At 35.1% G+C, this 25,771-nt stretch overlaps 1 pseudogene; it reads left to right on the top strand.

Moving 5' to 3' along the window:
- LOC149203530 (transcription termination factor MTERF4, chloroplastic-like) overlaps window positions 1-23,233 on the top strand; it is a 38,760-nt pseudogene extending 15,527 nt beyond the window's left edge.
- The last annotated feature ends 2,538 nt before the right edge of the window (window positions 23,234-25,771 follow it).

Consider the following 25,771-nt stretch of genomic DNA (forward strand, 5'->3'; position numbering starts at 1 on the left):
GCTGGTGTATTTCAATCTTATGCTCACATTGAGGACTTCAGTCTAGATTTCTGTGATTTTATTTGTCTGAAATACTTTTCATGATTCTTTCTTATCCCCTCATTAGCCTATCATTATCCAATCTAATATTTTATAATTGTAGGTTTTAACCCCGCGCAGAAATTACCTGCATACAGATTCTAAAAACACAGAAAATAAACAATGTGAGAGCATAACACATAAACCACATACACATAGAGATTTTCCCCTGGATCCCAAAATTGGGACTACTAGCTTGATTTTTTGTTATGTTCCTTTCAATGTTACAATACATATTTATAAATGCCAAAGCATCCAATACCATGGACCGAAAACCATCACGTCCAAAACCATGGAATAAAAACCATTGCATCCAAAACCATGGATTGAAAAACATTGCATCCAAAACCATGTGAAAAAATCATGCACAAAACCATAGGTAGGTCCACCCAACCTAATATAGGGTCCAAAAAACAAAAATTTCTGCGGCACTGCCCTGGACCTCAGAGAGAGGGGTTACCTGCACCCTTCATACCCCTTTGACCCCCTTTGCTACATAATCAGTGCAACGAACGGGGGGCTCTGACCCCCCTCTAACCCCCCGGTTAACTACGTGGGCTAGCCTTGGAAAGAATATAACACAACCCAACATGCTCCCACTTGTTGTTTTCTTTCCACAATGGGGCACAAGATAGCTTAGTCATTTATCCAGCCCTGCAATGCCCATTGTTTCTCTACACCAAGAGAAATTCTCAGAGCCCACAAGTTTTGTCAATGCATCTGCAGTATTCTTCAAAGTGTCCACCTTTACCAGCAACACCTTTTTTCTTCTATCATATCCCTCACAAAGTGATACTAAACATCAATGTGCTTTGTCTTTGAATGATATGTAGGGTTCTTTGCTAATAAAATTGCACTTTGGTTGTCACAGTCTATCCTTATAGCTCCCTGTACTAACCCCATACTTGAACACAATCTCTATAACCAAACTTCTTCCTTGATTGCATGAGTGTCTGCCATGTATTCTACCTCTGTAGTTGACATTGCCACTACAAATTGTTTCTTACTCATCTAATTGACTGCACCTCCAAATAGGTTAAACACATAGCCACTTGTAGATCTTCTCTAATCTAGATCTCCAGCCCAGTCTACATCAACAAATCCACGAATATCCAACACTCTGTCCAATCCTGGTCTTCCTTGGTAGCAAAAACCATAATCACTAGTGCCACGCAAATACCTGAAAACCCGCTTCATTATTGTTCAGTGCTCCTTCCCTAGTTTTGACATAAACTTGCTCAATACTCCCACTACATGTGCAATCTATGGTCTAGTACAGACCATTGCATACATCAAGCTACCGACTGCACTTGCATATGGAACACGGGACATGTCCTCTTCATCTTCTTTTGTCTTGGGACACTGTTCAGCAGATAACCTCACACCTACAGGAATAGGAACCTTCATCGGTTTAATATCCTGCATATTAAACCTCTGCAATATGGTATCGAAATACTTCCTCTAGCTTAAGCAAAGCTTCCTCTTTGCCCAATCTCTTTTAATTTCCATGCTCAAAATATAGTTTGCATCACCAAGATATTTCATATCAAATTTGGAGGACAATTGGGTCTTCAAATCCTGGATAATTTCTTTGTCATTTCCAACCAGCAACATATCATCCACATATAAGACCAGACAAATAACAGAGTCACCAATTACTTTAAAACACACACAGTGATATACTTTGCTTCTAGTGAAGCCAAGTCCCCATACAAATGTATTAAATTTCTGATACCACATCCTTGGTGACTGTTAAAACCCACACAGAGACTTCTTTAACTTGCATACCAGTTCTTTCATACCCCTCACCACAAATCCTTCAGGTTGCTTCATATAAATTTCCTCTTCCAGATCCCCATGAAGAAATTTTTTCTTCACTTCCATCTGTTTTACCTCAAAATCAAAAGCAGCAGCAACAAATAAAATTAATCTAGTAGAAGTTACCTTCGCAACAGGAGAAAAGATATCACCAAAATCAATTCCCAACACCTAGGAATAACCTTTTGCTACCAACCGAGCTTTGTATTTCTCCACCTTTCCTACTGCATTTGTCTTCTTCTTGAACACTAATTTGCTACCAATGGGTTTCCTTCCAGCCAGCAACTCCACCAGATCCCAAGCCTCATTTTTGTGCAAAGATGCCATTTCATCAACCATGGCCTCTTTCCATAGTTTTCCATGCTCTGAATCTATTGCTTCCTTCAGAGTTATGGGATCATCATCAGTAACAGATAAAGCAAAATTTGAATAGAAAGTAGATGGAATATACTTTTCCGACTGCGTTCTTTCTCAAACTGATCTTCTCACACTCATAGTTTGTGGTTCTTAATCCTCTGATTCCTCCTCTACTATAGAGTCTGATTCTTCCCCCTTAAGCTCAAACTCTATCTTCTCAGGTTCCTTTGGTTTGACTTCATGTTTAATAATGTCTTTCACCTTTCTGAACACCACATCTTGGTTGTACACAACCTTCCTTGTTACTGGGTTCCCAAGCTTATAACCCTTTAAACCATCCTTATACCCAATAAAGATGCACTTTTCTGATTTACTATCAAACTTGGTTCTTTTCTCCTTTGGAACATGTACATATGCATCATATCCAAATACCTTCAGATGTGAAAGAGAGGGTTTCTTACCCGTCCATACCTCTCTTATCTTCCAACGCTGATGAAGGTGATCTGTTGACCAAGTAACATGTTGTCTCCACCGCCTCTGCCCAAAATTCATATCCTAACCCGGCACCATTGAGCATGCTTCTTTCCCTTTCCATCAACATCTTGTTCATTCTTTCTGCAACTCCATTTTTCTCAGGTGTGTATGGAGTAGTCTTCTGTCATGCTATACCAGACTTCGTATAAAATTCTTCAAATTCCTTGCTACAAAACGCTCCACCGTTATCTACCCTCAACACCTTTATCTTCTTTTCTGTCTGGTTTTCTACTAAAGCCTTAAATTCTTTAAACCTGTCAAATACTTCATATTTCTTATTAAGGAAATATATTCATGTATTCCTTGAGAAGTCGTCTATAAATTATACATAGTACACAGACTTACCCAGTGATGGAACCTTCACAGGTCCAAACACATCACTGTGCACAAGTTCTAATATTTGTTTTGCCCTCTTACCACCAAAAGCGAAACTCACCCGATTCTGCTTCCCATATACACAATTTTCACAAAAATCAAAATCCAGAGAGCTATTACTCATACCTTCTACCATACCTTTACTATGAAGTATTTGAAGGCCCTTCTCTCTAATATGTCAAAACCTTTGATGCCACAACATGGTCTTCTCTCGAGAGACCACTAGATTTTCTACTCCACTTTTAGGAACCACAGAACTGTTGCACCCATCAACAATAGTGCTACCTTGCATTTTTTACAGAGTTCCAATTTGAATTCCCCGCATCAATACCAGTGCCCCTGAACCATCTTACAGGTATCCTTCTCGAGCACTATTTTTACACCTGCATCATCCAACTTGCTTACAGAAAGCAGATTTCTGGCTAATGTAGGAATATGCAGAACACCCAGAAGTGTTCTAACCCTTCCACCTTGCAACTTCAAATTTACTTTTCCACGATCAACGATTCTAGCCTTCCTATCATCCCCTACGAAGCCATCACCACCATCGTATTTCTCATACTCGTAGAACCACTCTCTATGGGGAGTGAAGTGAAAGGATGCACTTGAGTCAATCAACCATGCCTCATGATCTACATGTGTACTTGAAGAAGCCAAGTACGCATCCCCACCTTCATCTGAGGTGGTTTTTTTCTCTACAAAAGGAGCAACATCAAATCCCTTTCCTTTATCAAGAGCTTTAGATTTACAAGCCCTTTTGTATTGTCCTTTCTTTCTGCATTTCCAGCACACCACATTTATAGGTTTTCCTAGAGATTTAGATCTCCCTCTAGAATTAGATCTCTCACTCGATGACTTATTTTTGCTTCTGTTCTGGGACCATCCTCGTATAGACAATGCATCACCATTATAGCTCTCCATATTTTTCTGTCTCATCTCCTCCATCAGCAAGGATGAGACTATTTCATCAAACTGCAAGGTAGTTGCATTGATACCTATTGCAATAACCAAACTATCCCACGAATCTGGTAAAGAACATAACAAACTGATGCACTTATCTTCATCTAAAATTTTAATATCAACAGATAATAACTGACTTACCACAATATTAAATGCATTCAGCTGCTCTGTCACCGAGTCTCCATCTTTCATCCTTAGGTTATATAGCTCTTTCCATAGGAACAATTTATTCACCAGAGACTTATATTGGTACAAAGTCCCTAACTTGTCCCACAAAGCCTTCACCGTAGCTTCCCCTGATACATTCAACAATATTGAATCTGAGACACACAATTGTATTGTGTTCTTTTCCTTCCGATCCAATTTATTCCATTCTTCATTGAACACTCCCATTGGTTTAGTACCCAAATCTACCACGATCCATTGATCTTTATCCACCAACTGATCCTCCATGTTTAGTTTTCACAACTCAAAACTCTGACCATTAAATTTCTCGATCTCTATCTTTCCACTACTTGCCATCTTCTTTCACCACTAGAATCGATCTCGTAGATCTCCCACTGAACAGGGTCTACAACAAGCTCAAGTGAAACCTCTCAGCAAAAAAGGCGTCACCTTGAAGCCAAAACAGCTCTGATACCAAATATAGGTTTTAACCCTGTTCAATAATTACCTGCATACGAATTCTAAAAACACAGAAAATAAACAATGCGAGAGAATAACACATACACACAGAAATTTTCCCCTAGATCCCAAACCCCCGAACAACCAGCTTGGTTTTTCATTATGTTCCTTTTAATGTTACAATACATATTTATACATGTTGAAGCATCCAATTCCATGGAACAAAAACCATCGTGTCCAAAACCATGGACCGAAAACCATCGCGTCCAAAACCATGTATGAAAATCATGCACAAAACCATAGGTAGGTTTGCCCAACCTAATAGAGGGTCCAAAAAAACAAAATTTTCCGTGGTGCTACCCTGGACCGCATAGAGGGGGGTTACCTGGGGGTCTCCTACCCCCCTCTAAACCCCCTGGTTAACTACGTGGGCTAGTCGTGGAAAGAATATAACACAACCCAACAATATTTCTTCCCTTAGTTGTTATTCAATCTCCAATAACATATAATTTGTATTTTGTGATTCTTCTCCCATCTAGACCCACATTTCAATATTAGCTCCAATGAACAAACATGCCTAGCTCCAATAGTTAGTCTGACTAGCAGTGTATTTCCAGCTCTCTCCTCTTCTTGTTCCTCTCTGTGAATGATCAACACATTTGTTATTTCCATGTTTTCCCAATAGGCCTTAGTGTTGAAAATTAAGATTTGATACCACTTCTCACATCTCCTAGGCCAAATATTTATTTTTTTATTTATACAACAATTTCTTACCAGTACTTACATCCTAGTTAAATAATATGTTATTATTGTTAACTTTATCTACTCACTAATCTTGGTTTAACCATACCCATTACTAAAAGAATAGATCACCTCACATATTCATTATAATCTGTTAGTATCAGGGCATGAGTCATATAGTTAATTTTCTACATTGTATTATATTTATGGCACAAATGTTGATTGGTGAATGACCAATGCCCATGAGGTTGATTATAGTCATAATTAGTGGTAGCTATGAAATTTGGAATAAATTTTTTTGACTTTCTTATATGTGACTATGATTATAATTTTATTTTCATTTTATTTTGTGCACCTTCCCCCATGATTTAACAATATCATAATCTTATAATACATCTAAAGGATCTCCCCTAGTATCACGCATAAGCGTGTAGAGTACTGGGTGGAGTTGGTACGTTATTTGGCCACCTTATTGTCATTGATGGCACCAATCCTAAGGTGACTGTTTAATTGAGGAGGTTAGCATAACTTCTTTGCCTCTCCCTCACCAATGGTTCAGCCATTTTCCTCTATGTGCCTATGGAAATAATCTCTATAACATTGAAACCCTAGGCCATTCTTTTATGAGGTTTTCTACACTCAGTTCTAGCTCTCTAGGTATATCCTCTCACGTATTAACTAATTTATTTACATGTGTCTAAATTTTTCATTAACTTCATTTCTCGTGCCAGCGGCTCATCTTGTGTATCACAAAGTTCTCTTGCGACATGTTGGGGTTAGTGCTGCTCCCATGGGGTTTCCTAGCTTCTAGTGCTTTAAACTCATGGCCCTATGATGTAATACTTCCTACAACCCCCTTTTTCGAGGTAATTCCTTGTCATGGCAAGATTATTATGGCTTAATATGTTTGATGTATGCAGGATGGCAGTTTTCCTCTAACAATAGATGTCGCATGTACATTATTATTTTCTTATGTTAATGTCGGTTTGTTTTCACATTGGTATACAAAGAAGGGTGCTTCTATGTCTTTTTTGTAACCCTTTATCTCCTATACTAATTTCGTATATAAAATTGACCACTAGGATGGAGGGTTCCTGGTTTCTCTTGTTGCATTATGCCTCACTTTCATACCAAGTTTTTATTGGTTATTTCCTCTTTCTAGCAAGTTTTTGTTCTGGATTTTTCGGATTCAATAATGTAGTTATTTTTTTTTTCCCTTGGTTGTTATTTTCCTTGCTGAATTTCGTAAATGTTGGCACTTGTCACCATCGGCTTGCTAGGGCTTCCATTCCTACAATTTGCTTCAAGTTGTGAGTCTGTCCTTATTCTATTGTGTATAATATTTTGGGAGTTACTATGACACCCATTAATTTTTGAAACCCTATCCTAGGGTTATAAAGGTGGGACTATGAAACAATAATAATTTTCTTTTGAAAGAGGTACAAGTATTGTAAGACTGTGTTTATGGTAATTTTAATGCCCAACTCAATGGAATTTCAACATTTTTGTGTTATATCAATTCATTTGTGAGTCTTGGTGTATATTGATCGTTTTTTTTGGGAATTTCTAGTTATATTGTTAGCGTAATCATTTATTAGAGATTGCTATATTTCTCTCAGTCGATCTGGAACTAAAACTACCGCTCACTCAGTCACAATTACAATAACTAAATATTTTATTCACACAGTATTGTTATGAACATATTATATGTAACATTTTTGTCCTTCCACTGTTTTAGTTGTTGGGTGTTATAGATATTTTACATGTTGCTTTAGTAATACATTTTTTGGTTTATTTTCATTCGATAGTGATCTCCTTGTTATATTTCTCGTTAGAATCCTTATATTTATATTCTAGATTATATTTGGTTAGTTAATATTACATAATCATATTTCTTATTTATATATTTGTAGCTCAGGGCTAACTAGACCTAGTTCCCATTGGGACCTATTCCAATCGACTAGGTTAAATAATTTATCTAGACAAGGACTATCCTTCTCTTGAAATGTCAATTTCACTAAGTGGACTAACCTATATTAATGTATTGGAAATTTTAACAAAGGGATTATTATCTTCTTAATTTATTCATGTGGCCTCTTACTTGATTTTTGGTTATCATAATATAGGTCTCATATCTCTGTTCACATCACAATCCATAGAAACCTTCTTTATTTTGTCACGCGTTACACTATATCCTTTAGTTATATTTCATTAGCGTACCATTTTCATAACCTACATTACACAATTAAACATAAACATTGTATATAAGACAGATAACATTTCACATTACAAATTTAATTATTCAATAGCACAGTAACTCTTACTTTCATTTCAACTAGTTCTTGTGTTTGATTCATTTTTTTTAAATATACTCACAACCTTAAACAGCAATAGAAAAACAACCCCTTTTAAAGAAATGTATACTTATATTTTTTTCTAGCTAATCCAAGGAATTCAGTGAGGGAGAGACCTCTACTCCAAACCTCTGATTATGGAAATTACATCCAGTAATCCCCCCAAGCTCTTTCAATTTCAAACTCAATTATTATATAATATTCAATAAAATATATTATTTGGCATCAAGGCCACACAATCCAACCAAGAATCCTTCAGACTTATAAGTCTAAATTAGGGTTTCAACTAGCCCATAGTCCAACTCAAGAACACCCTTAGCAATGTCCTATCCAGCCTTCCACATTGTTCCTTTCATATTTCTCTTTTTTCTTCTCCTCCAATATGCCTCAAGGCTTTTCCTTAGCCTTCATTTTCTTCTTTTCCTACTAGATATTTTTATCTTTTGGAGAGTGAAAATATTAATTGTATATAATTGTGTGGTAAAAGAAAGTTCTCATTTATAGGTCTCTTCTCGTGAATCCTAAGACTTTTCAAATTTTATTTTAAAAGAAAAATTTAAACTTCTATGTTCTACTAGATTTTTCACCTCACCCAAACATTTACCAAAGTATTCATAATAAAATCATGTAAAAACAAACTTTACAGTAACTAGGGGTGTTACTGTATGGATCACCCCAAAGGCATTGAAGGTTCACGAGCAAGGTGGTCAAAAAGGCAACAACCTTCTAGCCTCCCTACCCACAACCCTTTGGCGTCGAGTAGAGCGGCCCATACCACCATAGTTTTTTTAATATTTTTTGTTTTAATTTTTTTTATGGTCTTTTTAATGTATTTTTTAATTCTTTTTCTGTTTTTTTAATATTTTATTTTTTTATAAGCTTGGTAGGACTACATCTTCATCATGTCAAATATATCATCCTGATCAAGGCAGGGAATTGAACTGGTGACTTCACATGAAGAAGTTCCTTAACAGAGCACATGATCACCATTTATCCAAGACCTCGTGGACTTTTTTAAATATTTTTTAATTTGTTTCAAAATTTAATATTAAATATTTTGATATTATTTTATTAAAAACAATTATTTTCCTTTTCTTGGTAGGTAAGCACCCACAAGGGATTTGAACCAATGACATATCACAAGGAGTGCCTTAAAAGTACACCCATTCACCATCAATCCAATGCCCCATGGGCTTTAAAAACAATTATTTTCTTTTAAAATAAATTTAATGATTATTTTATTTGTGGTTGTCTTTTTTTAATTATTTTAATTATTTATTTTTAATTATTTGTTAATTATTCAATTTTTTATTATGATTTTAAGTTAGATGTTTTTTTGATATATATATATATATATATAAATTTTTATTTTAATTAGTTGATAACATTTTTTTCTTTTTTTGCATAATTTTTTTCTTCCATTTTTTTTTAAGTTAGTTTTCATTCTTTTAGTTCTTTTTTTATTATTATTAAAATCAATTTATAATTTACAACCTCAAGATTAAAGGAAACATTCCCTATCATATTCTTGGTATTGAAGCTAGCCTTTCCCTCGTTGAAAGCATGCATATGTTTAGGTATCTAATGTACAAGAAGAAGCTATACAACATGCAAGCCATGTTGTTGCCAAACAATTCTTCTAAGTCTAGTCAAAACCCCCACATCAAACTTATTTGAGGTTGGCATAAGGATGCACATTCCTCCTTGATGGTTAAGGAATAAAGGAGGATACAACCTTCGAGAATAACGGTAATCTTGAAAATACTATTACTCCCAAATTTAAGGATAAGTTGCAGGATGATAAGGAGTTAGAGAAAAAAAATGAAGTTAAGGTATTATAAGGAGGTGGTCAACTCCACTTTTGCTAACTAAAACTATCTTTTTGTCTTGACTAGTGCTAAGAAGAAAATAAACATTGCAAAGATAAGAACTAATTCTCAAGAGCTTTGGAGTGAAACTGGATGTTGGTCTATTCCCAAAAAACCTTGGGATGAAACATTCTACCCCCTTTTTTATATTGTGAGAGTTGAAGATGAAATAATTTTCTCTTAGATTGCCTAGTCCTTACTTGCATTTGTTCTTCTTTTCAGATAATTTTCCACACTACTAACCTTCTTTCAATGTCAAGTCTGCAAAACTACAATGATCTTGGAATGCTTCTCCCCCTTATCTTTTATCATAGGAATAAAATATTAAAAAGTCTCAATAAATCGATTACTTTCTTGAGGTCTGATAAACCATATTAGTCTTAGTGGATGTTAGTCATTATATATATATATATATATATATAGATATATCAAAATTTAATAAATAAACCAACAAATAAATAAAATGAAATAGATAATTGAAAAATAAACCAATAAAAAAATAAAAAATAAAAACTATTTTTTAATTAATAAATGAAAATTAAAAAATATATTAAAAAAGCATTCCATAACTAAACAAAAATAACAATTTAAAAGAAATTAAGTTAAGCAAAAAAATTAGAAAATTAGAAAATATAAATACCATCCAAAATATAACAATTAAAAGGATTATTCAATTTCTTTATAATTAAAAAAAAAAAAAAAAAATTAAAAATTTAAACAAATTTACAAATTTAAGAAAATATAAAATTTGGACATTAAAAAAAAAATTATATATATATATATAACAAACAAATTTTAAAAACTTGTAATTTTAATATAATTTAATAAATCGTTTTTAAAAAATTAAAATTAAAAAAATAATGAAAATTTATTTCCTTTTATTAAAATTAAAAAAAAAAATGGTGCGAGCCCCCCTTGAAGGAGGGTTGATTTTGGGAATCAACCCTTGCCTAGGTAGGAATCAGTCATTGCCAAGGCAGGAATTGGCCCTCACCTAGGCGGGGTGCCCGAGGGTCGCCCCAGTGCCAGTTGAGCTGCCTCCAAGCCAGCTCGGCCAGCTTTGGGGCAACTCTCTAGCCCCTCCCTGGCCAAAGGCCAATTCTTCGAATCATCCCTTTGCTAGGGAAAGGCCGAGGCCAATTCTTCTTTAAAATTTCAATAAATAAAAAAACAATTTTAATTTTTTTTTTAATGAAACGTTTTAAAATTGGTTTATTTAAATATATTAAAATTAAAAGTTTTTACAACATTTTAATTTAAATTAATGTAATTATTTTTTTAAATTATAAATGATAATTTTTTAAATAAAAAAAATTAATTTGTTTAAATTTTAACAAAAAAAAATAAAAATACATTTTTTATTTTTGAAATTATAAATTTTTTAATTTTTAAAATATAAATATTTTAAATTTTAAAATAAATTTTTTTTAATTTATTTTTATTAATAATTTTTAATAATAAAATTTTTATAAATTTATTTAAATTCTTTTAGTTTCTTTCATTTATTTATAAAATTGAATTTTATTTTATTTTTAAATTAATTTTATTTAAATATTTGAAGTCCTTTAACAAAAAAAATGAATTATTAATTTTTTTTAATTTCATTTTATTTATACTTTTTAATTTTTTTTTATAAGGTTTATCTTTTATATTTTTTTACAACTTTTTAAAACCTAATAGAGGGTCAACATACCCAACAGGTCACGAAATGAAAATAGCGCTGATATAAATAATAATATGGATAAAACAAAAAACTTCGCTAACATACCCAATAGGTCACGAAATGAAAATAGCGCTGATATAAATAATAATATGGATAAAACAAAAAGCTTCGCTAATAACCCATCTACCAGTTTAAAAACGCAAAACCCTCATCAGAATCTAATCATGACATCTGACAAAGCCCAGGTTATTAACTTATCAGACATCATCCTAGATCATGCAGCTGAATCCATCTTGAAAAAAGGGATAAATTTTGCCATAACCCCTAATAAAATATTGGTAGAAGAGGCTATCAGTAATATCGAAGTAGCCATAAAAAACTTAGATATAGCAAAAATTGAAGAAATCAAACAAGATATTGCAAAAATCCTGAGAACTACTAAACCTCCTACATCTAACATTTCCATATAAGAAAAAAGAGCTTTAAACACCCTAAGAAATAATAAAAACATAGTCATCCTAAAGGCTGACAAGGGAAACGCAACTGCGATTATGAATAGAAGTGATTATGACAATTAAATGGAAGATCATCTAAACAATAGTGGTTGCTATAAAATAATAAACAAAGATCCTAGTGAGAAAATCATGTGTGAAGTAATTAAGAAAATCAAAGAATCATCCTTAGATGATGCCACTAAAAAGAAAATCATCCCTAATAGTTCCATTATTCCTAGAATTTATGGGGCTCCTAAAGTCCATAAACCTAACATACCTCTCAGACCTATAGTTAACACCACAAGTTCCCCTACTTACCTGCTGGCAAAACACCTTGCTAAAAAACTTAGACCCCTATCTGGTAATACCCCTTCTTATATTAAAGACTCCTATTCTTTTGTTCAATGGATAAATAGCATAGAAATGAAAGACAGAGATCTTATGGTTAGCTTTGACATTGTATCCCTTTATGCCATGATTCCTATTGATGAAGCCATTAAGATCATGAGAAACCTCACTGATAAAGAAACTGTGGATCTTTTGGAACTATGCTTGAAATATTCGTACTTCAGTTTCAAAGGAATAATTTATGAACAAACTCATGGTGTGGCTATGTGTTCTCCTCTATCCCCCATAATTTCCAACATCTTTATGGAGCACTTTGAACAAAAGGCTCTTATGTCATTTCCATACACCCCTGAAGAATGGAAAAGGTTTTTAGATGACATATTTGCTAAGTGGAGTCATGGAAAAGAAAAGCTTGACCTATTCCTCAATCACTTAAATAGCCTCTTTAACCATATAAAATTCACCATTGAAATTGAAAACAACAACTAGCTTCCCTTTCTTGATGTCCTTCTAACTAAAAGAGAAGGGTCTCTTAGTTTCCAGGTCTATAGAAAGAAAACTCATACAGAAAGATATCTGCATGCAAATTCCCATCACCACCCTAAACAGAAGATTGGCATCATTAGGACCTTAACCACTAGGGCAGTCAAAATATCTGATCTTGACCATTTAAACAATGAACTCAACCATCTTCACAAAGTGTTTGAGCTAAATGGCTCTAATAGAAATACCATCAAGAAAGCCATGCACCTATCCCTAAAGAAAAATAACAATAATATTGATGATCAAAATTTATCAACTCCTAAGGTCTCCCTTCCATACATAAAAGGTACCACAGATAAAATTACTAAAGTTCTCAATAAACATAACATTAATGTAGCATTCACCCCAGCTAACACCATCAGACAATTATTCAACTCTGTTAAAGATCCCATAAACCCTAACCTTTAGAAAGGTGTTTATGTGATTCCTTGCTCATGCGGCAAGGAATACATAGGTGAAATAGGTAGATCTCTTAATGTTAGAATTAAAGAACACACTGCTCACTTAAGAAGAGAAAGAATTTCTAAATCAGCCTTAGCAGAACATGTTCACTCTTCCTCTCATTAAATCTGCATGGAAGAAGCCAAACTTGTTAGAAAAGAAGAACACTATCTTAAAAGGAAAATTAAAGAAGCCATTGAAATAGAAAAAAGGAAAAACAACTTTAACCGTGATGATGGATTAAAACTAAGTAACAATTGGAAACCTTTACTAGAAATCCTAAAAAAACAATAATCCCCCCTTATATTAACCTATTCCCTCCTCTCTTAAAAAACAATATAAAATTCCCCTTAACCATCCTCCTTAAACATTAAATCATTGGTCTAACCAAAACATAAAAGAGTAATAGATTACTTCTCATATAACTTGATAACATTAAAAAAAAAAACTAATTTAATACATATAGCTGAAAAATTTAAACAACTAAAAATCAACCCTAGGAATTATAGATAATACTATAATAATATCTCACCAATCCTATAAGATTAATTAATTAATTGAAATTAATTAATTAAATATACAAATTAAATAAAAACCAACTAACCCAATATGGATACTTTAATTGGTTTATATCTATATATATATATATATATATATATATATATATATATACTCATCAATTAATTAGTTAATTAATCAAACTAATAAAAATAATAATAATAAGCATATATATCTATATATATATATATATATATATATATATATATATATATATATATATAATCAAACTCTTTTAATAAAATATATAATTAAATTAAAAATTAAAAAATTAAAATGGAATAAAGAAAATAAAATTAATTAATAATAATAATAATTTAATAATAATAATAAATAAATAAATAATTTAAACATAGTAAGTAAATCATTATTCAAGATAATTAATTTTATATATAAATAAATTAGTAAACATAATAATTAAACCTATAAAATATAAAATTAATTAATTAGCCTATTTATCCTTTCAACCTTTTTATTAAATTAATTAATTAATCCTCCTATCTAGCTTAATAATTTAGCTAATTAAACACAATAATAAATAAATCAATTAATTAATTAAACAATAAATTAATAATAATAATATATGATATTAAAAAAATAATAATAAGTAAATAAGTAAAAAAATAAAATAATAAATAATAAATAAATAAAATACAATGGCCGACCTAATTTCTCACATCATTCCTCAATAACCTATATATATATATATACCCTAAGCATAGCTCATGGATACATCATTAAGGTTGAAGATTATCTATTGTCGCATCCCCTGATGATGGACTCACTTGGTAGTCCGAAACGTTGGGTTCACAAAACTCTACAACAGGTCATTCCCCCTCTATCTAAAACCATCCTCACCTGTATGGATTCTCTATTTAACAACTTTTTTATTTTTATTTTTATTTTAAATTACTTTCTTTCTTTCTTTCTTTCTTTCTTTAGTTTGTATTTTTTTTAATTATATAATTCACTTCTATTTTTTATTTTTAATTTAAATTTTTAAAAAGATTCCTTAAATTATATTTTTTAATTGTTTTTTTCTCTTTTTTTTAGTTTTTTTATTAGAATTTTTATATTTTTTAGTTCTACATATACATATACATATACATATACATATACATATACATATACATATATATATATATATATATAGTGTATTAAAATATCAATTAACTATATATAAATTTATAAAAAATCTTAACCTCAAAATATCGATGTCATTATTTTGTTAAATTTTGAAAAAATAATTAAAACTTTCATTATATAAAAACATTTCTAAAAAAGTCAAAAAACACATATTTTGAAATCCCTTAAAAAAACAAACATCTTATCATGAAAAACAAAATGAGGAATAAGATAACTTAAACAATTGTTAAATAGTCAACATTTAAAAAAAATGTGCATACTTATGACTTCATAAAATTTTAAGTGTAAAAATATGCCTTAAAAAATGATGGCTTTCAAAATTCGCATGAAAATCACAAACATTTTAAAATATATATCCTCACTCAATACATTAGAAAATTTAAAGTGTAAAAAATAAACCCTCTAAAAAAAGGGTTGATGTTGCATCAACACTTTTTAGAATCAGTATGAAAATTGTTAACATTTCAAAAAAAAAAATTCATACTTGATACATAAAAAAAAATTGAAGTGTTAAGAACATGCTCTAGAAAAAAGGGTTGATGATGCATCAACACTTTTCAAAATCAACATGAAAATCACTAACGTTTAAAACAAAATGTTCATAACAAAATTTAAAGTGCAAAAAATATGCTAAAACAAAAAAGTGTATTCTGAGTCACCAATTTTCAAACTCGGGTGATTTTTTGCTACCTCAAAAAAATGAGTACTCAGTAATTTTCTAGTTTGATTGGTAACTATGTTTATTGCAAAGAAAAACGAAAAATGCAAAATTGAAAAATCATTAAAAAAACATCTCAAGAAGAGGAAAGAAGGAGAAGAAGAAGACAATTTGAAATTTGGTTAAATAACCAACATTTGAAAAAAATAAGTACATACTTAAGACATAAGAAAATTTAAAATGTGAAAATATGCCCCCAAAAAAAGAAAGGTTAATTCTACATCAATGTCATTCAAAATCAACATGAAAATCATCAACATTTAAAAAAATATCCATACGCAAAACATAAGAACATTTAAAGTGTCAAAAATAAACACTGGATACAAAGGGGGATGATGTTCCATCAACACTTTTGAAAATCAGCATGAAAATCATGATTTTGTGTGACCTCTAAAATAATGATAACTTTGTAAGTTATCAGTAACTTGGTAACTTTGTTTAATATGGGTGTATATAGGTATATTTCCTTTCCAAAACTTAATAATGCAATTTATACTATAAAACAAACCTTCAGTCATTGTTCCAACTTCTCCTTGATGGTATCTTTTCTATCCAGTAGGTGCAATTTTTTGTTAACCACTTAGACTTAGGTGGAAATAACTCATTCTAACATTGATTTCATTGATCTATTGTGTACTCAAATATGTCATGATTTATTTTTTGCAATTTTATTATTTATTTGAATTTGTTCTAAGAAAAGTCTTTTGGTTTTGATTTCTTTCCAATGATCAATATATTTCATATTTTGGATTCATGTTATTTGGTATAGTTAATTTCAATTTTGAATGGAATTGACTAAATTTCTTGGAGAAATATATTCCTACCTCAGTACTTGTTTGATGGAATTGAAATTTCTTTCTTTCATTTCAAAGATTTGTATGTCGAAATATTATCATAAATTTATATGTCTAAAGCCCTTCCAATCATGTCAAGTTGTACGAACATTTCCTTTCCAAGGCCTATAAATAATATAATTTTCTAAATGGTAATAGAATAGGTCTGTGGATATTGCCTTTTCTCTTAATTTTTTCCAATTAGTCTTTGAGGTATAGTTCTATTACTTTTGTATTCTTGGTTTAGGATTCTTTGGGGAAGGTTTATTGTGTTATATATGGGTGAGGTGGCCTTGTCCTCTTCCTCTCAAGATGATCTCCCTGAGATTGTGTCTTGGATTTACTACTACCTAGAAAATCCTCTTCCCTTTTTTTACCTTAAATCTTTTTCTATGCAATACTTGATTTGGTATGTTGTGCGTTAGCCTCTCCTTGGTTTTCAATTCATTGAACTTCTTCTATCTCTCGGTACATCACCAGTTGGTTAAATTTTGCCATTATCACCATTCCTTGACAACAGGTGTAGCTGAGATGTGGCTATAGTGGTTGTGTCTCCTCTAGAAAACCCCATGCTCTATGTTAAACCCAAACTATTTATTACCTCTTCCATGTGTCTACCTCCGCTAGAATTCCAAGATGACATAAGTTTGCTTGCAGCCCGAGTTGTTCATGATAGGAATTCCCATTTAGACTTTAAGATCCAGGTAGATGATGTTGATTAGGCTCCAAATATAGAACACACCAAAGGCTATAGGAATTAGTATTTCTATCCCAGAACACTTACTGGCATATGAAAATAACATTGGGAATAATTATTTGGGAGAAGCAAGAGAACTGAAATGAGATGATTTTCCATCGCAATGTTATTTAATGGGTTCATAATCATTTGTAATCATGTTTGGTTAGTCTTAATGCTCAGTTGATGCATATAATGATGCATCTTCGATGTGAGAGGAGAATATCATCAAGGACGATCACTCAGGATCCTTCTCTTTCATCCTCTTTCAATGAAGGATGACACCACGGTTCTACCACATTTCAGTGTCTATGTTTTCTCAATTGAAATTTAATGTATTTTTGTGTTACACAATTGTGGACAATCTTTTGTACCACATTGCTTTTTTTGTACTCTTTAAATTACCATGGACAATGAAGTGTTAGGTTTTAGAGAACATGTCCATGGACAACGAAGTGTTAGGTTCTAGAGTACATGTCCATGGGAAACTAATTGTTATGTTCTAGATTTAGTGATGTGGTAGTACTATATTGAACCATGTTTCTAGGAATACCAACCTTATAGCATATCTATTGTTACAAATTCAATTTCCCTTTTTTCTCAGAGAAGAAAAAAATGACCAAGTTCCATTATAAGAAAACTTACTACATGTTCCATATAGAAACATCAAAAAAGGAAAAAAAATTGCATGTAAACTAAAAGCCACTATGTGGTTCACCATCTACTAAAATTCAAGCAATGTGACTAAATATTAGGAGAAAGTTCACAATAGAAAATATAATTGGTCTAATAAAAAAAATACTAAATTGAACATCTACAATAAATCAAATAGACCAAAAAATTATGGGTTTGTCAATTAAAATCAAAAGATTAAGAATGTCAGAGCGATGAAGCTTGTCCTAAACCATTACTCTGAAACGCATGATACCAACTATGCATTGTAGTCTTTGCTGGGAGAGATCATTTTTCACAATATCATGAGATGTTTATATATGAGAGAATCTAATATATTTTACCTAGACTTCAATTCTTTGGAACGATGCATCAAATTCTATAATAGGGCAAAGATGGAGCAATCATTGATCCATTCTATCAAAACTTTGGAATCTCCAAATACTAACAAGTAGTTGATCCCAATCATTGTAACGTAGTGTAGTAATCACCACAAATTGGTGATCTCATGCCATGTGTTGGATCCTAGGCCACAGCCAACATACACTACTCATTGCATTTGTTGCTTCATCAAAATAACATGTAGGAAGATATAAATTATAGTAAATAGGCTCATGTACCCTATAGTGAGGTTTTATAGATGATTGACCATACTCTGCAAAATGTCAACAAATGTTGAGGTAGATTTTATCAATGTCAAGTGGTTTTTCCTCAAACATAGCAGTGTTGTGTAAGCACCAAATAGCCTACAATATGAAAAACATGAGTTTTTTGAAAGATTTGTAATTGGATTTCCATTCAATGATGCAGGATTCAATTGAAGGAAATAGAAAAACGGATGAAATGGATAAGAGAAGAGTGACCTTATGTAACAACCTCGGTGAAAAGTTCATGTCATAAAATTTATAAAGGAAAAATAAGACCACGAGTAAGGGACATGTATTCGAAGTTGAATGTTGGGTAGGACATCCTGGTGTGAGTGCTCATTTGGTTTATTATGCCTAAGGAAATTGGCAAAGGCTAAGGCTAAGGCATTAAAAGACAAAAAGGAATTTTTGTACATTTATTTATGAAAATAAAGGAAGTTAGGAGTCAAGGAAGGTAAAAGGTCACAGGTTGCATGTGAGAAAGAAATTAAGGAAAATAATGGAAAATAAAGAAATAGATGCCTCATTGAAAAAGAACCTTATGAGGATCAGTTGACAAGGTAATGGTCAGTGTTAAGCTCTTGGCCCAAGTTTTTCTCATGTTTTGGAAGAAAGGAAAGAAAAATCAAGCAACGAAGGGCAAGGAAAGGAAAGGAATGAAAGCAAGGATCAAGGAAGAAGATAAGGATTAGGCATCTTCAGCAAGAATACTTACAGGTAACATTTTGAAGGTGTGACCTCCTAGATGGTTTGGACATGCATGGATTTGCATGTTCGTGTATGGTTCTCTTCTTGTCAATGCCATGGTTTTTCAGGTTCTGACAGTGGTTTTCAGCCTAGCCTTTCCATTTTCCAGATTCCATGGTGTGTTGGGATGTTTATTTCAGTTTTGAGCTTTGGTTTATTAGATGGATTTCAGAATCTGAGGCAGATGTGGTCTCAACATTCATTCCCAAATCCCTAGGAATCCCTTGACTGGTTTTGGCAGGATACATAGTAAATCCTAAAGAAGAAGTCTCAGTTTAGGGCCTAGTGATCCAGGTTTGGATTGTGGTAAATCCTGAAATATTGGTCTTGATTTAGGGCCTAATGATCTGAGATTGGATGGGGATACATCCCAAGAGACAAGGATATGGAAAATTCCTCAAGGATAGTGATGGATTCTGGATGGCATTCTATGTTCAGTTTGGTTGTGATCGAAGCACCATTTTTGGTGTGATCATAGTTTCTTGAGGGTCAAGGTGGTTTAACCTCTGGATTCCCTTGGTTGCTTTTGGATTGATTTTTCTATGAGATCCCAAACTCATGCTTAGAATATGGCATAGTGGTGACTAGGTGAAAGAAATATATGTTTCAACCATGTATATGATCGGGTGGTACATGGAAGCCCCAAACCTATTCAAATTTTCCTATCATTAATGAAAGTTAAGTTCTCTTACATTTTCACTTGTTTATATGTGTATTGTTGGGCACGGGATCCCCCAAGGGAAGTTTTGGGGCTTAGAGCCCAGATTTTGGTCAAAAGTTGTAACCCCTATGTAAAGACACTGCATGTTGTGGGCACAGAGCGCCTAGTTTGTAAAAGAGCCATAGGGTTGTACGCCCTCAATTTTGTAGTGTAATGTTGGTTGTAAAGATCTACCCATGGTCCGCAGACCATGGGATTGTATAAATAGAGTGAGGCTCTAAGTAGTAAGAAACGGATTAGAGGATCAATGATAAACGATAAGGATGAAGATTTAAGTCATAACTAAAGTGTAAAGTCTAGTTTTGGGTGATACATTAAGAGAAGGTTGTGCAGCTGAGTGCGAAGAGGCCTAGTAGTCTGCAGCTGTGCGAAGAGGCCTAGTAGTCTGCAGCTGAGTGTGAGAACCCCTGCAGTTAAGTGCGCAGGGTGAGTCGAGTCTGTAAAAGTTGGAAGAATTAATAAATTGAAGTCTTATATCAATTCTATGTATTTGTTTCTTGTTTTCTGCATTGAATATATTGGGTATGAATTGCATTTCTACTATTTATATGATGCATGAACATATGACTGTGTTGATTAAGTGAATGTGAGATAGAGTATATGTTTACGTGAAGTTAACTAATATCTGTAAGAAGATAAGTAAGATACATGGTGTAGTTTGGGAAGGTAGCACAGGTCACTGCCTTAGCAGCACGAAAGCATCTCAGCCCCTAGTCAGGGTTGTGCTAAAAATGATTATAATCGATCGCAAAGCTATTAAGAGTTAGGACAGTGTGTGAAGTGACCTAAGTGAAGGTATGCATAGTGGGACTAAATTGACACCTCAAACATCTCAAGTGTGCGGAAACTTTATTCTAGCATCCCCCCACACTGCTTCAGGTGAGACTTCAATCCGCGTTCCGCGGGTTGATGCTGAAAGGGCCAGTAGCGTAGGGATTTTTTTGGCTAAATAACTCTGAACCTGTGTCAGGCCCCCTCAAGCCAACAAATGTATGTAATGCATAGCGAAGTGATTGGGACCTGCACTTACTTGCAGTATTATGGTCTTATAGGACGACATGCAAGAAACTGACGAGACAAATGCCTTTTAGGCTTGTCTATGGAGTAGAAGTCGTAATGCCTATGGAGTACATCATGCCCAGACTGTGCATAGCGACACTCACCGGTATGACAGACTGTGAATCCTTGGAGGAGAGGCTCATGCAGTTGGAGGAGCTCGAAGAAGAACGATTTTTGGTTGGATTCCACCAACAGGTACAAAAGCAGTGCAAAAATGCTTAGCACGACCGACATATTAAGTTGCACACCTTGAAGGTGAATGATTTGTTGTTGCTATATGATAGTAAGTTTGATAAATTCCTAGGGAAGCTCAGAATGCATTGATTGGGACCATATGTTATTAAGGAGATCACAAATGGTGGCACGGTGTAGTTGGTGAAAGTAAATGGAGACCCCTTCCCAAGAAAAGTGAATGGTAATCGTTTGAAGCCATACTTAGGTGGCCCGGCCATCTGACTATCCGACGAAAGCATAGTCTTAGCACTCCAGGTAGCTGAAAGGAGGCGCGGGACTATAAAATACTCTGCCCAGGGGCTACGCGATGTTAGGTTTACGCACAGTAGCAAAGTGTCACAGGGTTCACGACAGCGTGAGGGTAGTTGCACTACCATGTAGGTCAGCTGGAAAGTGACCATTACAGTCACTATTCATGATGTGATGCTTGGTTTGAGACCAAATGGAGTGGGTGGCAAGCATTTAAGGTGAACTTTATGGGCTAGATTCTTGAAATATTTCACCAAGTGAGCATTAATGGACTGAATGTTGAGGGAATGGTCGAATTCAAATTCAAAAGGCACCATAAATTATAAAGGGCTTCCCAGCAAACAATACTTGGAAATTTGAGAATAGAGCTGTTACCCGACAAGGCATTCATGAACCCAGATTTGTTCAATCTTTTGAAGTTGAAGTCGTTGTTTGAGCACATACCCGAGCCGTTGAGATAATTGTGGAATAGAACTATGGCCGCACCTTAGGAAGCCATGGATACTGGAGTAATGACTACTGAGGAAGCCATGTAGGCCATGACAAAAATGGAAGCCCCAAAATATAGTCGCATAAATCCCTAAATCACCACGCACTCTGTTACCCAAGAAAGACAAGCAACCTATTGTACTGGCGCGCGTATCCCCTAGGAATCCATTAAGGAATAAACTTACCATGGAAGAGAATGGTAAGGCTATCAATTTGGAAGCTAATGAGGAGGAAGAATTTGAAGAAATCCTAGTAGAGGAGGAGGATGAAGAAATGTTGGTGGAAACCCAAGGTCTGGACCCTCTAACTAGGTTGCCTGCATATGTTCCTCCACAGAAGGGGAGAGAAAAGGTGCCCAAAGACCTAGATGAGAGCAAGTGCTCTCTACAGAATCTGTTGCTCCCTAACAACATCATTTTTGAAGGAGTTCACTTGGGGTGAGTGCCTATATTAAAATTTGAAGACTGGGATCTCGCGGACCACTAGACGTTCCCACATTTGGCAACCGCGTAGCTCATGTGCCGGAAGAAAGACACACCGATGGGAGTTATAGAGCTGGAGTTGCGTATGTGGCTGAGAGGTGTAGAAAAAGAAGGACTGTTAAACCTGCTCTGGGCGCCACATTACCATCACGCCCCAATGACTATTTTCGTCATCAAGTAGCTGCTATGCCTAGTGCATGATGGGTGCTTGTGGTTGGAGGAGCCCATCCCATCATAGACCACTTAATTCAAAGAATTACCCCAACTCCCTTGCAAAGGTGAGGACCCAGTGAACATCTCGGAGGGCAAAAGTGATGATTTGGCCATCGCGGAAGCCATGAAGAAGAAGTTCAAGCTGGAGAAGAAGAAGAGAGGGTACACGATTTCCAGCACCAATAACCCTGCGGTCAAATTTGCGACGCAGATATTGGTAGGGAAGGTTATGTAGAAATGTCGCGTGGCTGCGGTGCCCGCACCGATGGTTGCACTTGCCACGCAATGCACATAAGGGGTCTAGTTTAACTGGGCAAACTACTTGCACAGAGAGTTCCTTTAGAACTGCCACGAGACACAGGAGTAGGGGAAGACTTTTCATTATGCGTGGTTATTGTTGTCTATAGTACTGGTGGCTTGAGAATTGCCCAAGGACAGCTACTTCCCAACAATTTCATAGGACCTTCCGGAGGCAGCGAAATACACTTCACTGTGGGAAATCAAATCTGCATAGAGAATAAGAGACAATAAAATATTATGGGTTTTCATGGAGATGAACATCAGAATGGGGATTAACCACAAGCCACGTTATCGCCCATAGTCTACAACAACTTGTAGAGCTTCACGAAGTTCAAGGCAGATTTCTACCATGTGTACATTAGGGTGCGGAAGGACCCCACGAAGACATGGTGCGAGCTACCTTATCTGGCAACGGACGATGTCATCTTCGTGGTCCTTGAGTCATTGTTGCTGGAGTGGTGCGCTCCATCCAACTCCGCGATGGAAGCAAATAAGTCCACCGCACAAAGGAAAAAGGATGAGGCAAAACTGCAGATGGTGTAGTTGGCAGAAAAGCGTAGAAACAAAGCGGAAGCAGTTAAGGCACAGGAGGCATGCGATGCAGCGAAGGCAACAGAAGAGTAGCAGAAAGCAGTGGTAGAGTAGCAGAAGGCAGTGGTAGAGCAGCAAAAGGCAGCAGAGGAGGAGCATGGAGGCCAGAAGTCACCTCTGACCGAACAGGAAACAGATACAGAGCAAGGTGGTGCCAACCCGCAAATAGCGTCCACACAGCTAAAACGACAGTGCCCAAGAGAGCAGGTAGGGCCGTGGAAGAAGTTGAAGGCTTTGAAGACTTCTTTTCACTCAATCACCCTCACTGAGGGGGATCTTCACGACATTAGGGAGACGGTGAGGGACGTCACCACGGAGGCCCTCCAGCAGTTTATGGAGGAACACCAGATGGTGTTGGGGGCCCTTCGAGCATAGATACAGGAGTTGTAGCTGTGCACTCCACAAGCTGGCACTCGGTCAACCAACCTCGTAGTAGGCACGTCCGCGAGTGAGGAAATGCTACATGCTTGAATGACCAACACTATAGTATTGCCAGTTGGAGCACTCATGACAGAAAATGAGGCCGACATGCCTATGGTGAGCAGGTTGAGGAGAATCGAACTAAACATGGTTATGCTCCCTCGGGAGATGCTCTATGTTTTGTAAGATGGAGTTACTATAGAACTGCGAGCCAGGGAGGGTAACGTGTTCCAGGTCATGAGCGAGCAGCACATCAACATTGAACAGTTGAGCCTGTAGCGCGATGAGGTAGTGGCACAGAACCGACAGCTAATGGAGGTGGTTGAGGAAGCCTACCAAATGTTCCCAGAGTTGGTCATCCAAGCAGAAGAACCAGTCGAGGTGTGCATCCAAAAACTAGCTAAGAGTACGTGAGGCAAAGCAGGTGATGGCCAGGGTTCAACTTGAACTGAACCTTTAGATTGCCGAACTGCAACTAAAGGCACAACCTTCAACTCTGCCAGAGGTTAAGAAACAGCACGCCAGCTTGTTTACAGTAGCAATAACGAAGGTCAACAGTGCAATGAAAGACTACACAAATTTGTTCGAGGTTCTCAGCACTTTGCAGGAGGACCTGAACATACAACACCTAGAAACAGAGGCAAGTGAGCTACAGGAGAAGTACGACGAAGTCAAAGGGACCGTGTAGATGGTTTCCCTTACACAGAGGCTCACGTAGATGCAACAAGCAAAAGCACTCAAGGAGTAGGTGGATGATGCTTGACATAAGGAAACAGTTTTGAAGGTACGCTTACATCCATGGATAGACGAGGCATACATCGTTACAGCCTCTATTGAAGCAAAGCTCGCACAAATGCAAGGAACACAGGAACAGATTCAGGGTAGCAATTTAGCCTCAGCAATCTCTGAGCAGCAATCTAGGCAGAGTTGGGAGGTCTTCGCGCAAAGATCTATGCACTGACAAAGTGACTCGAGGGCGAGTCACGATGTTTGTGTTGGGGTACGGGATCCCCCAAGGGAACTTTTGGGGCTTAGAGCCTAGATTTTGGTCAAAAATTGTAACCCCAATGTAAAGACACCGCATGTTGTGGACGCGGAATGCTTAGTTTGTGAAAGAATCATAGGGTTGTCCGCCCTCAATTTTGTAATGTAATGTCGGCTGTAGAGATCAGACCATGGGATTGTATAAATAGAGTGAGACTCTAAGTAGTAAGAAATGGATCAGAGGATCAATGATAAATGATAAGGATGAAGATTTGATTTATATCTGAAGTGTAAAGTCTAGTTTCGGGTCGTAGAGTAGGAGAAGGCTCTACAACCGAGTCCGCAAAGGCCTAGTATTCTGTAGCCAAGTGTGCAGACCCCTGCAGCTAAGTTTGTAGGGCGAGTCAAGTGTGTAACAATTGGAAGCATTAATAAAGAGAAGTTTTATGTCAATTCTGTGTATTTGTTTCCTATTTTCTGCATTGAATATATTGGATATGAATTGCATTTCTATTGTTTATATGATGCGTGAACATATATGATTAAGTGAATGTGAGATAAAGTATTTGTTTACATGAAGTTAACTAACATCTGTAAGAAGATAAGTAAGATACGCGGTGTAGTTTGGGAAGGTCGCAGGTTGCTACCTTAGCAATGAGAAATCATCTCAGCCCCTGGTCAGGGCTGTGTGAAAGAAGATTATAACATATCGTGAAGGTATTAAGGTTTAGGACAGTGCACAAAGTTACATGCACAAAAGTAGGAACAATGGGA

Source organism: Pinus tabuliformis, chromosome 2_1 (assembly GCF_031772625.1).
Source record: "Pinus tabuliformis cultivar Carrire ecotype Pingquan chromosome 2_1, CPIR1, whole genome shotgun sequence".
Classification (NCBI taxonomy): Eukaryota; Viridiplantae; Streptophyta; class Pinopsida; order Pinales; family Pinaceae; genus Pinus; species Pinus tabuliformis.